This window comes from Ostrinia nubilalis, chromosome 16 (assembly GCF_963855985.1).
Source record: "Ostrinia nubilalis chromosome 16, ilOstNubi1.1, whole genome shotgun sequence".
Classification (NCBI taxonomy): domain Eukaryota; kingdom Metazoa; phylum Arthropoda; class Insecta; order Lepidoptera; family Crambidae; genus Ostrinia; species Ostrinia nubilalis.
In genome coordinates, this window is record NC_087103.1 from 5,868,459 (window position 1) to 5,882,264 (window position 13,806).

General features: G+C 34.4%; 1 protein-coding gene across 6 annotated transcripts in view; it reads right to left on the bottom strand.

Annotated features, from left to right (window-relative positions):
- Window positions 1-11,574, bottom strand: part of LOC135079294 (endophilin-A) — a 39,414-nt gene extending 27,840 nt beyond the window's left edge. For all 6 annotated transcript variants that reach the window (XM_063973915.1, XM_063973914.1, XM_063973913.1 and 3 more), the window contains exon 1: window positions 11,412-11,574. The gene's annotated coding sequence lies outside the window, so the exon portion shown is untranslated. The remainder of the gene's footprint in view (window positions 1-11,411) is intronic.
- Window positions 11,575-13,806: the final 2,232 nt, after the last annotated feature.

Here is a 13,806-nt window from a genome sequence, read left to right on the forward strand (position 1 = left end):
CGAGTAGCCAAGGACAACGATAATAGCGCTTAAGAGCCATTTCACAAAAATATTCCGCGCGAATTTGGGTAAAAGCTGTCAACGCAACGTCAAAAGAGTAAAAAGAACGCTGAAATGGACAAAAAAATCTTGAGCCGTGACCGTATTAAGACTTGATTTAAGTTATTAATTTTAAGGTAGAATGAGGTATTCAAACTTGATAAATTAATTTAAATTTTTAATAGAGTTTATTAAGTCTTTTATATTTCGATTCATAATGAAACACGAATAGGTATAATATTATGTAAAATATATATTAAGTACAAAATAAAGCCAGTCACATAGTGAAAAAAAAATCTGCCCCCTTACAGCTCCATCATCGGACCCTGGATACGAACTATTCGTCAAGGCGAATCACACAAGCCCAAACTCCATAGGGTTCTATTGTTTTGTTACGGAGGTGGCCATTGCATCTCCTCCAGATCCATTATCAGACAGAGCTAAGAAATAAATAAATAAATATTATTATAAGTAAACAAATAACTAAAATAATTCATCTTACTATCTTACTTCTTACTAGTCTTACTAATATTATAAATACGTAAAAATAAAATATAAATAAGTTTGTGTGGATGTCTGGGTGTTTGTTACACTTTCACGCAAAAACTACTGAACAGATTTTGATGAAACTTTACAGTACAGTACAGCAGTACTAGGCAGTCTGTGTTCAACTATCACTCGGGTCGGACGTTCCTATCGCAAGACCTTTGGTTCACTCAGTTCCGATACGACTCTAGTGCTGTGTGTAATCATTTTCGTGAATACACTGAGTTTATTAATTTCTACGAGTGGATTTCATTTTGACTGAGACCTACGCCATGAACCCTGAACCAGAAGACCCTGTCGCCAGCGACAGCGACGCTCATCCATCCCTGGCGTCGACCAGAATAACAATGTATAGGCTATAATTTATGACGATCTGTGACAAACTAAATTTCAAGCGGTGAAGCCGCGGGCAATCCCAACTAATATTATAAATGCGAAAGTAACTCTGTCTGTCTGTCTGTCTGTTACGCTTTCCCGCTTAAACCTCGCAACCGATTTTGATGAAATTTGGCATAGAGATAGTTTGAGTCCCGGGAAAGAACATAGGATAGTTTTTATCCCGGTTTTTGAAACAGGGACGCGCGCGATAAAGTTTTTCTGTGACAGACAAAATTCCACGCGGGCGAAGCCGCGGGCGGAAAGCTAGTACTACATATTTCATACTAGCTTTTTGCCCGCGACTTCTTCTGCGATGAAGTGGAAAATGGTTCTAATAGAATTAAAATATTCTAAAAAAATTAATTTTGTTAAATGATTATATTTTTTTATATAAAATCTACAAATTATTATGTTTAAATATTTGAAAACTTACAAAATTATGAGATCTTTCTAAAACAAAATTAAAACACTACACCTGTCGCAGATTTCTTTGTAAACAATGTTTTTTTGTTTTTCCTTCAGGTGCTAAAATCACCAGGCTATTGTGTGCGCATACTCTGGAGTATTCCACATACAACTGGTCGTCGGAGAAGCATAGATTTCCATTAAGTCTACTCCCGCTACCATATAGAACTCCGCTAAAACTCGTGAGGGCGCCAACACTTACTTTTGTATCGAAAATTAGTATGAGCAGCTGCGCACGCGGTTGCCCGTTGCAGGCTCTATGCAACCACACTATTTTAAACCGTGGTCCATAAGCATGAGATGGGAAACTGCACTCTCTTGAATTCTCCCGAATTGAACCTGGACTCATTTGCGAGACATAGGGATCGTCACAACTATAATACTCGCTTCGCCGAAGCACTAGTATCGACTGCAGGTAGACTACGAAAGTCTGACTCGTTGACGCACGTATTGGGGCCTAAAGTATACAACCGATTGCCTAAAATAGTGAAAGAAGCGGTATCACTCCATTCTTTCAAAGGACAATGGGCAAAATGGTACCCGACTCCAATAGATATGAGTCTAGTATCGTTTGAAAGGTCTTACCAAGATGAACAACTTTTACTATGACCACCAGCCTCAGATCTGGTTGTGTACGAAGATATACATACTTTTTTGCAGAATGGTACCCGGCTCCAATAGTAATGTTTGTAGTGTCATTTGAAAGGTCTTACCAAGACGAACAACATTTACTATGGCCACCAGCCTCAGATCTGGTTGCGTTCGAAGATAAAGATACTTTTTGTGTAACCTAAGTATCATACAGTATGAAGGGGGACGCGCTCGGGGCAGGGCACCGACGAGATGGTCGGACGCGGTGAGGAAGACGGTGGGCGGGAGTTTGCATCGTGCGGTCCACACAGCTTATGACCGCAGTCTGTGGAGGAACACTATCTGTGGTCGCGATCCTCATCAGTGAGGGAGGAAGAGACCGAGGAAGAAAAAGAAGAAGTATCATACGTGTCCATCGTATGGTACTTAGGTTATGCGAGTCAGGAAGGGTTTACTGTTCCAGCATCCTTCCTTAACTCTATAATTATTGATGGGGATGATTGTGAAATAAATATTTTTATTTAAAGAAGTACTACCCCCTTATTAATAAAAAGTTACACCTAGGAAGAACCTTGGATTAAAATGACATTTCCATACCAAATGACAATTTAAGCCAGAGTTCAACTTTTATTAATAAAGGGGTTAAAGTTTTATTACTTCTTAAGGGTTTTATTATGGTTTGCTAAAGCGAATAAACCCACAAAACCCAACAAGTCCACCCACAAGATGGACCGACGACCTCACAAAGGTAGCGGGAAGGCGCTGGATGCAGGCCGCCACCAACCGGCCATTGTGGAAATCATTGGGGGAGGCCTATGTTCAACTGGACGTCCTATGGCTAAAATGATCACGACGATGATGATGAAAGCTAATAAAGGTCTAATAGCTTGGGCAGTTCATCGTAGGTATAATCCTTTCCTTTACAATGCTTCTTTTAGTAATATTAATAGATAGTAGTCATAATACATACTCGTATACATGGATGATTGTGTTATACTTTCATTATAATACTTAGTGGAATTACTGCTTTCAAAACGTGAATTAGATCTGGCCCCATAGCAGACATTTTCCTACATCTAAAGGCCTTTTAAAATATATATTGGTTATGGCTATTGGAGCGGGTACCACTTTCCATACATTTGTGCCCATCATCCTTTCAATTAAAAAAGTGGTTGATCGAGCATGCGTTCTATAAAATTGACGAACTGTTTGGAATTTAATTATTATTGACACTGTTACCCACTATTTATTTTGACATTTAATTGACATTAATTCTATTTGTATTATTAATTTATTTGGACATGATGTGTATTTCTTTCTTATTAATACTGCAATTGTTTATTATTAATAAGAAAATATATTGAAAATTTGACATGGAATGAACATTATGAATAAATTTCTTATTCTTATTCTTATTCTCTTGAATTTGATGGTGTTAGGGGAATCCTAGGAATGAATACAGACTTTCCAATGGAATCTCCTCATCAATATTGCGAAATTGCGAGTTGCAATGCAATGTTACGTTTTCACTTGCTATTTTATTGTTATCTGACCTTGATTTTTCAAACACGTGTCAAAATAATTTAAATCAAAAGTACTAAGGAATATTTCATTGATATCAACTTAGAAACAAGCACAGATCACAGAAACTAAAGGGAAATGTGACAAGGGACAAATTGGAACATATTGCTTGTGAAAGCAATGATGACAGTAGCGACGTCATTATGTAAACAGTTTATATTGCTTGCATAGTACTAAAGATTGTTCTAACGTTGAATACTGATACCGCAGTGGATAATGAGCACATAATTTGATTTCTTTGTGTGTGTGAATTTCTAATACGACACTGAGTTTCGAACTCAGCGCATTACTTAGCATCTCTCTATATTTCTATGGAACCAAGTTATCTCCAAAATAACATTCCACACCTTTTTAACCTAGTCAGGTAATAATTTTAATAAAATACGAAGCACGTCATCTATCAATAGGATATAATATGTATGTATATTTTAGACGTTAATAAATTATGCATAAAATATAAACACTTAAGAAGTTTAGTTAAATCGTAGAATTTCTGAAAAACAAGTACTAAAATCGTACTGAAAAAAAAAGTATTAATAATAAGTTATCTAATTTATTTATTAAACGTCGAATTTTATCAAAGATTTTAGACTAAAGTTTTTGAAAATATTTTATAGCCTACATAGAAAAAAAATAGGATTCTAAATCGTGAAAGAATTTTTTTTCGGAGCCTATTGCCTCCAAACAAACAAACAAACAATTAAATCTTTCCTCTTTTATTAGTATAGATTTAACAACAAAGCTTCCCTCTCGAAACAAAACGCTTCTTTTTCTTCTTCACGAAACAAAACTCAAAGCGGAAAAATAAATAAACAAATCTTTGGACAATTTCACAGTGCCATCTAGTCCAAAAGTAGGCAACCAATATGCTTGTGTTAAGGGTGCTAGCATAATGGATATACTTTTTTATAATTTATTTATTAAATTAAATACATGGTACCTACATATTATACATAGTTACACCCAGATCCGTCAAAGAAATTAAAATTCATCATTTCAATTTCTGCTCGGCCGGCCGACTCGAAACAGCCTCTCGGCATAGTATCAAATGCATTTGGTCGCCGTACAAATCACCGCTTCACGACACGAACGCACGTAAACGTCACGGCGGGAAAAATGACACAGGTCCTGCCTTGACGGGCGCTCGCGCCATACTAATCGATGTCGGCTTGCGTATTGTAATTTATACTGATATTCACATCAATATTTTGACAAAGTGGTTACTAATATTTAAACAATAACTGTAGAAATCAATTCTACAATGAATATTCTTTATTTTGGGATACTTTTGTTGCAGTTACTGCTGTGTTTTTAAACCAAAAACCACGATCAAAATGTGACGTTAATCTTCAAATTTGCCAAATTATTTTTAGATTTTACTCAATAATGGTAATGAAATTCAAGAATCTATTTCATTAATGGACTACAAGAATATATGTCCGATGATTACTATATATTTTTAAGCTTATTATATGAGCATAAATAATAGATACAGGACTTTGAAAATGAGTCTGCGGCATTTTTTCCGTAAAATGGTTGTGGGAGATAGGGCACTGTGAATTAAGCAAAAGAGTTTTAGTAAATCCGTTTCATTAATGGTCAACACCAAGGATTGACCTATCTTTCGCAGTTATTAAATAATCTCTGGGTGTTGCTTAAGATAGTAATTCATGCTTCCAAAATCTTAGAAATTCGCACGAAAATGTAAAATGGCTCTTAACATTTGGTGTGCGCGAAGAAATTTTAGAAATGTGTAATAGGCGTTAACTGGAGCGGGTAACCTTGCCCCGGCCATTAGACGCCAATTAATAGTTGGATATTTTCACAGCCATCAAGTCTTTCTACGGTAACCGGGAACACCTTGGCGTAACGCCAAATAATGACTGCTGGATTTTTATCCAATAAAAGCCGACCTTGGAGGCAAATTGAATTGAAATTGGTTCATATCGAATGTATAAATAAATAAATAGTTGTAAAATTATTCAACTTGGTAACGAATTTAATCATAAGGAAAATTCAGAGCTTTTAGTCGCCACAACATCTGATTAGATATTATTAGCAACCAAAATATTATATTTATTTTATTTCATAATCTTAACCAAAACTCAAAACCACTTCTGATGTAACATAGACTATTGAGTGCGACGCTCAGCTTTTTTCATTTTTCAGTAAGAATTCAGGTAGGTACTCTAGATTGCGGCCTCGTAAGCTCTTTTCAGCTCTTGAACACGGTACTTTGAGTATGAATCAATTGAAGTAAAAATGTATTTACTTTTATTTCTTGGCCAACAAACAAATCTTGATAAAATTCCGAATCCCCGCAATGCGGTACCTTCATCGGCTTGAAAGATAGGGATTGCTTCCAGTATATTGTGATGAATGTTACTTATCGTGTTATATTATGATTTAAAGATGTTTGTGGGAAGTTTGCTTAGAACACTAATAAAGATTATTTATATTCTCACTTCTACTTCTTGTAAAATAATATAAGTACCATCATCAGCAGTTAGGACTTTTTAAATATTAATTTACATGGGCGGTGAAATCCTGCTTTTTGCCATATTTCATGATTACCCAACGAGGGTCTAGATAGGCGACATAACCTTTATTTTAACGGCTATACCTTCGTCGTTCGTAGGAAAAAGGGTCGTATTAACAGACAAATTGATAGACAACCAGGTATAAAAGTTCCTTTTTCTTTTGTGGCTGAGCGGGCCCTTAAAAATTAAGTCAATCATCTTAAAATTTTCACGTAAAATGATATAACAACCTCTGGGGACAGTAGGTCGAAGCGAATTCGGCTTATAATAAAATTAATATCATAGATTATCCAGAAGAATCATTATTATTTTACTTTAAAAGTACCTAAGTAATATGGTCTTAAATAATCGCATCGTTTATTTAAATAACCTCTTAATTCCTCGTGAAAAGGTAACAGAAATACACAGTCAGCTACTTTCGCATTAATAATATTAGTATGAAATATTTTTAACAAGACTACATTTTTGTAGTTTAATTGTATCCTAACATACCTATCACAGAATAAGTTACTAGCTATTACTGTGAATATTAGCACGAGGATGTACAAAAATAGACGTTGTTAAAGTTCTAGTGACTTTACGGGAATTTTCAAACGAGCGTTCCAGGATAGGTCCCAATTGACCTTTAACTTTCTCATTTTCAGCCGAGGGCGCGGCGTCAAACGCCTACACAATGTCCACGAGGCACCGCTCCAATATGTGGGATGAAACGAACGATGCAGAAGAATTATTAGCCAATCACATTAGGCACTTGGAAACCTTAGAAATTGTTTGAAGACACTGTTCGTAGCATTAATATCTTCAAAAATAGCATCTAGAAAACACAAATACTTATTGTTGAAGAAACATTAGAAATGCGAATACATTGAGTTTGTAAAGAAAGTATTGGTTAATTTCATGAAGTAAAAATAAGAGAATATTTACCTTTACATAATTGTGATCTACGATTACTAATAGAACGCGAAGAAGTGTAAACCTCACAAAATTATAAACAACTTTGGATAATTTGATAAATGCCCGGATGAAGCCGTAAGCAAATCTTAAAAAAATAAATGAATAGAAGAAAAACACCAATAATAAGGAAAAGATATCCTATCTGAGAATCCAGGTGAATACGCTGGGAGGTCCGGAAATAGAAGAAGTTATGATTAGTTCCAGCGATATGGCTTCGAAGTTTTGCAAGCTGTTTGTGTTTTCAAGATTTAACATGATGTGCTGCTGTGAATAAGTCCCATTTCTACTAACTATGAGTCGGAAAATCTTTTGACATTACGAGTAAGTACATTTGTAGTAGTACTTGTAGTTATCCAATTTCTTTAGTTTCGGGAAATATAAACTGGACTCAGATTAAGAACTTCATTTAATTAGGAACTTGATTTTATCTAAAAGTCATAAGTCATTTAAGTATGTTCTAAAAATTACCACTGCTTTGGGACAGTAAATGCGCCAGTGCTGACAAGAAGCAAAGCAGAAAACTCGGTCACCTTTGTCGTTTTGTAATAATTTACTCAATACCTACCAATAATTACCTATTAGGTGACGAAGTAAATTGACTGATACGAGCCTATCTGATTATTCTGAGCTGACTGATAACGCATAGGTATTTAAAACAACATAGGGAAACCCTGAAACCCATCGTCATAAATATAAACTAGTTAAACCAGTTTTGCGTTTTACTGGTTTAGTAAGTAATTATGAAGTAAATAAAATATCGTTTTGGAAAAAGTGTAACAGCGATTAGCTAGCATGTTACCTTTTTTGTGAGAATGGTGAACACGTAACCTAGCTGGATTAAACACCTTTATTTCGCGTGTTTACATTCCTTGACGAGTGAAAGTTAACAAAAAGCCCAAGGTTATATTTTATGTTCTGTGAAAGTGTTTTGGCCGACATGAATTCTAATATGTTCATCAACCCATAGGATTCTCACATTCTTATGAACGAAAACTAAATTTATGACGGTTATAATTTGCATGGTTATTAGACTATCTGAATATCGTTAATCAAAAGACCGAATGTTCGAATTGCAAATATTCTATTACCTTTTATTTTATAGTAGCTAGCACACTAAACTAATAATCAGATGAAACACAAAGTTAAAATGGCAACATTCAGGTAGTCTTATCCCCAGTAAGGAAGCGATCTCTTCCAGACTAGAGATGAGACGTATTTACTAGAACAGATCCACACACTAGGTATTTTACAGTACTAGGCGGCACCTATTCCAATTTTTTAAATACTTGATCCACCTAGTATTTTATAAATTACACGATTTCCGACCCTATCATCAAAGTAATAGAGGTTATTATTGCGTAATCCGTAGTCGTGTATTACGCGCACCTAGTATTTCTCGCTAAGCTTATGTGCGAACGTAGAGATTCACTCCGTCTCTGTCTGACCAAACAAATTTGAGTGCGACGAGGCAAACGCACACAAACGTAGTCAAACCATATTCATGTAAATAAGAAAAAATATGCAAATATTTTAATGAAATTGATATCTTTTAAATACGTCAACTTTTAAGTTGACATCCTAAGCCTGTTGAAGTATGAAGGGAGGAATTATTATTCAATTTCAAATTGCATTATTCATACTACGGTTGTATCCTTTAAAAAAAAAAATGTATTTTAAAGTCATATTACGTGGATTAGTCCGCACTAGTCGCGTCAAGTATGCTAAATTACTACGTACTAGGTAGAATAGGTATTTGGATCGAGTATTAATAAATACTAGGAATAGGTGCACCTAGTATCAAATTTACCTAGTATAACCCATCTCTATTCCAGACTTCAAAAAAGTTTCGCGCGCGGTTTCGCTCACAGTTTTTAGAGTTTTAAAATTATTTATGAAATGAAATCGACCATTGCTTATTAATAACAAAGTTCCCAAAGTATGTGCCCAACATAGCTGTGCACGGGGTGCTAATTGAGAGCCGGGGGGGGGGGCACTGCTATAAATAGACGAACCCCCACGTCGCGACTAGCGAGCGCACTGCACTCAATGCAGCTATTGGTTTACAAATTCATCAGACCACGAGGACGGAGGCTGATACTATTTAAGTACGTGGATTATTGATTCAGAGGGTAGTTTGGTGTGTTTTAAACACAACTATTAAAAGGGTTATAGCTTGAATCTTTTTAAAAATTGATCAAACAAGAGACTACAATAAAGTAGAACGTGTTTTATAGACCCAGGCAAGAGGAACTCATAAAGGGAAACTATGCGGCATTTCGGTGGTTTGTAGACGACACGTTACCTATTTCCCAAGAGATGCGTTACACTACGACTGTACAAAATCGTATTGTAGAACCGAAATGGCAGATCCTGTAGGTAAATACAGCTAGGTAAATACATTTTCATTGTTCAAATTTTCCCTCGTCATCGTAAGTAACTTGTAATTATTGTAATCTATACCTATACAAGATAGATAAAAGTAAACGACGCAACACGTCGGGCGTCGACCTTATTTATTATTTTATTAAAATAACAACCCAAGGACGCGAATGTCACAGTGATAAAGGCTACGTTTTTCTGCTAATACAAAAAAAAATATAGGCTCGTTTTTTTAATCGGCTTCCTAGAAAATGACATGTTTAGAATTGAAAATCGATAAACATGCTCTGTGTCGATAAATACGGCGCGCGTGCGCTTGATGCGTTGCGTTAGATGATCAATAAATGTAATTTATCTCGAATAATTATTTCTGTATCACGGGATTCGAACCAGCAACCGCAACGAATGTTATCCAAGACTCCTAATTAAACTTATATTACTTGAAGTCCAGAGCACAATACATATGTTGAACAAAAGTAAAATGGGTAAAAAAAATATTAATGGTACCTGCATAGTAACAAATTAGATCACTTATGTTTCATTCTCATGCCTATTATAGGTAAGCTTACAAATACATACCATAATCTAAGGAAAGGATAATATAGATAAACAAGATAATGTGATTCATAGTCAAAGTATTCTAGAATTTATCATTTTATGCTAACTCTGCAAATCCTGAACTAATTAGTGTTGTTCTGTAACACTTAAAAAAACATAGTCCAAAAAGTTCCTTTACCATTACAGATTGTAATCAACGAAAATGATCTATGACATCAGAAGCAAATGTGAACAGGTCAAAATACAAAAGGCTGTAACAAATCTTGAACATTGAACATAGTGCAAGAGAGTCTAAAATTGTCTGCACATTTGTCAGTAGCTTCAAACACCATATGGCTCATTTATGTAGAAGTTATTAGCTTCAATTAGGACTACAAGTGTTTGTCCAAAAATAAAACTTAATTCATGATCATGAACATAACTCTGAAATGTAGTGAAGGCTAGTGATTATGGTTTTATCAAAGTGAATTGATACTGTGTAACTTCATAACACAAAATGATGATAAAAATTGTATTTGTTTATTTTAGCATTAAAATTCAGATAAGAAAATTGTAACAAAGAGGATATCAATCAATGATATCATATTACAGTTTTTTGTAAAGAGGATTATATTAAGTTCTTAGTAAATATGCTATGTTGCATTATTATTGTTATTATGAGAATGAAAATGGCTGTGATTATTTATTATCAGACCACATGGGGTTGGAATAGCTTATTGTCAGATAGGAATTTTTGGTTTAGAAGTAGTAAAATATTTACAATTGCTATGTTAATCGATATTTTGTAGGTACACATTTTACCTATGTTAGAGCTTGTATACATATAAATATGATTTTTAATATTTCAATCGCTATGCTAGTGCCGATCACAAATTTTAGCCTTCAGGATTTTAAACAGAAGCCAGAATAAAATTGGTATTTTACACAAAACAAACTGCAAATAAAAATTTTAGTTTTAATCTTTTTTTTAGTCTTTAAGTAACATGAAATAGGTACCTACAATCTTAAGTTATCAGGATAATAAGATAATAACTTTTTCAGTCTTTTCTTTATGAAAAACCTTCCATCTCATTTAAAACTACAGTCAGAGGTCCTACCCTGATAATTATATACCCTATACCTACCCTATATTATATAGGGTATATCATTAGTAGTTCAAAGAAAATCTATTACACATAGAAATCCACAATGTAGGTTTCCCTCACTCTGAAAATTATAACTCAACCACAGTTTTACAAGACAGAAGTGAACAGTGTAGTCATCTGAGAGGTTCATAACCATAGGCTCAGTATAATTTAATGAATTTCCTATTAATTTTCACTACATTCTTGTTGTATAACCAGAAAGTATCCTATGATAGTAAAAATCAAAATTACTTACCTTCAGATTGTGGTAACTCCTGCTCAACACAGAGACGAATTTTTAGTCAACGCGAAGCACTCCGAAATTATTGTTTTAGAGCAATAATTTTCCGAATTTCATTTGATTCATAAATGAGATCAATCAATACACACAAAAACAACTTGTTCTATGACATGACATGAACGTCGTCCCCAGTGTGACCACTTTTTCATCAGATAATCTACCAAAAACGATGCTCAAATCTACCAAAATCTACCAAGACCTATTTAAAATTCGACTTAAATTCTACCACATAAAATAAAACATATAATTTGAACAAAATATAGTATTTTTATTTATTTATCATCATCATTATAGTCTTTTTTAACATTTTAATATAATTTTTTGTCATTTTTCATTACTTGTAGCATGGATGCTTCAGGTTTAAAATTTGTGCAATTTCCAGCGCTCTTTATAATATTAGTATAGATGTTACGGTTAATGTGATAAATTAAAAATTATTAATAATAACCGGTTATTATGAATAATTACCGACAGTCGCGGTAAAAGTGATAAATTAATCACATTTAACAGTGATTATTTAATAATTCAACCTTAGTACTAACAAATTTCATAAAAGAGAACAACATTTTGTGTACGTGCTCGTGTACAGCCAAACTTTTGAACGTTTTGATATCATATATTAATATAATTTGGCATAATGAGTTTTTAATTCGTTTCAGCCAAATGACGTCCACTGCTGGACAAAGGCCTCCCCCAAGGTTTTCCACAATGAACGGTCCTGCGCTGCCCGCATCCAGTGGGCGGGGCACATAGCTTGTAGAGACGATGGCCGTTGGGGCAGGAAAGTTCTCGAGTGGCGTCCACGGGCTGGAAGACGTAGCGTGGGCAGGCCTCCTACTAGGTGGACCGACGATCTGGTAAAGGTCGCGGGAAGAGTTTTTAATGTTTCTTGCATAATATTACTTTTCCATGATGCCTATAACATAATGTTTTGATTTAAAGTGAAAAATAGGTTAAGGTGCGGCGGGGGTGGGCCTTGGGCCACCCCTAAGCCGTCTATTTAGTTTTATACACACATAAATGACCTCATATTAATCACATCTACCAAATCATGCGGTGATTCATGATAACCGGCGATTATTCATAATTTTCACATTTATCACTTTGACCGTAACATATATATATAATTATAACACTTTTAAAATTAGTACTATTTAATAATACAAGTTTTAAGTTTAATTTCATTGATAAATAAAAGTACTTCTTAAAAATAAACCCTTGGCTTGAACGTTTGAATTTTTTTATGTCGATATTAACAACACTAGCCAATATGTGGCAACATTTGTGTGCATTGAATTGTACTGTAAAGTTAGTTCGCCTTCATAAAGTGACCATAAACAGACCCTAAAGTTCTTTTTTTCTGGCCTGGATTCTCGGCTCGGTTACAATTTAATTTTGGACTACCATTTATTACAATGTTCTAAAAATACCAATTATCTACCAAAATCTACTAAACGATTTCGCACTACTAAATCATCGTTCTCTTTGCCTCAAATCTACCAAAAAAGTAGAAATCTACTAAAAGTGGTCACGCTGGTCGTCCCGTCCGTTGGTTGGCTGCTTACGTACAACGAAAGAACGTAAACTGAAAATGTAAAAATTTCTTATAATAGTTGACTCTTTATAAATAGTTGACTCTGCTTAAAGTAGCATACAGTTGATTTTGTTCACTCACAAGTGATAAAACTGACGAAAAAATAAATTATTGCAACTACAATCTTGACAGCTGTCTCAGACGAACGCTCAAATTTACGTTCTATGCCTGAAAAGGGTGACCACTCTGTGCCAAAAGAGTAACCTCTATTATGGTACTTACTTATTAATAGCGCTGCTACCGATACTTTTGGAGTATTAGTATTCTATGATATTTATTTATGTATTAATTAATACAGTGTGTCCGGGTTTGTAGTGATCAAACTATAAGAGCGTAATCTATGGACAATTTTATCGATGAAAATACTTCAAATTTGGGGCTTGACCCATTTCTCGCAAAATTACGAGGATTTAAGTTTTTAATTTTTAGTTTTCACCTCTTCCTTCAAAAACAAGTGAAAGCGTGGGTAGCTTAACACTAATAAGCAAAAATTTTATATCATGCGATAGCCAATAAAATTATCTATTAGCAGAAGTAGAAAACAGATACAAGTTTCATACATTTTAAGGGAGTGAGAATGGATTTAATTAGAAAAAAACATGACTTTTTTCACTTCTTTTTTAGTTGTTTTCCAACACAAGAAAAACCAGGTCGTTAAGGTATGTTTTATTTGCATTGTATTATTAGTATTTGAGCTATTCTACAAAACGAATGTAAATTTATTAGTCTACGTTTATTAGTTTCGACGTAATTGTT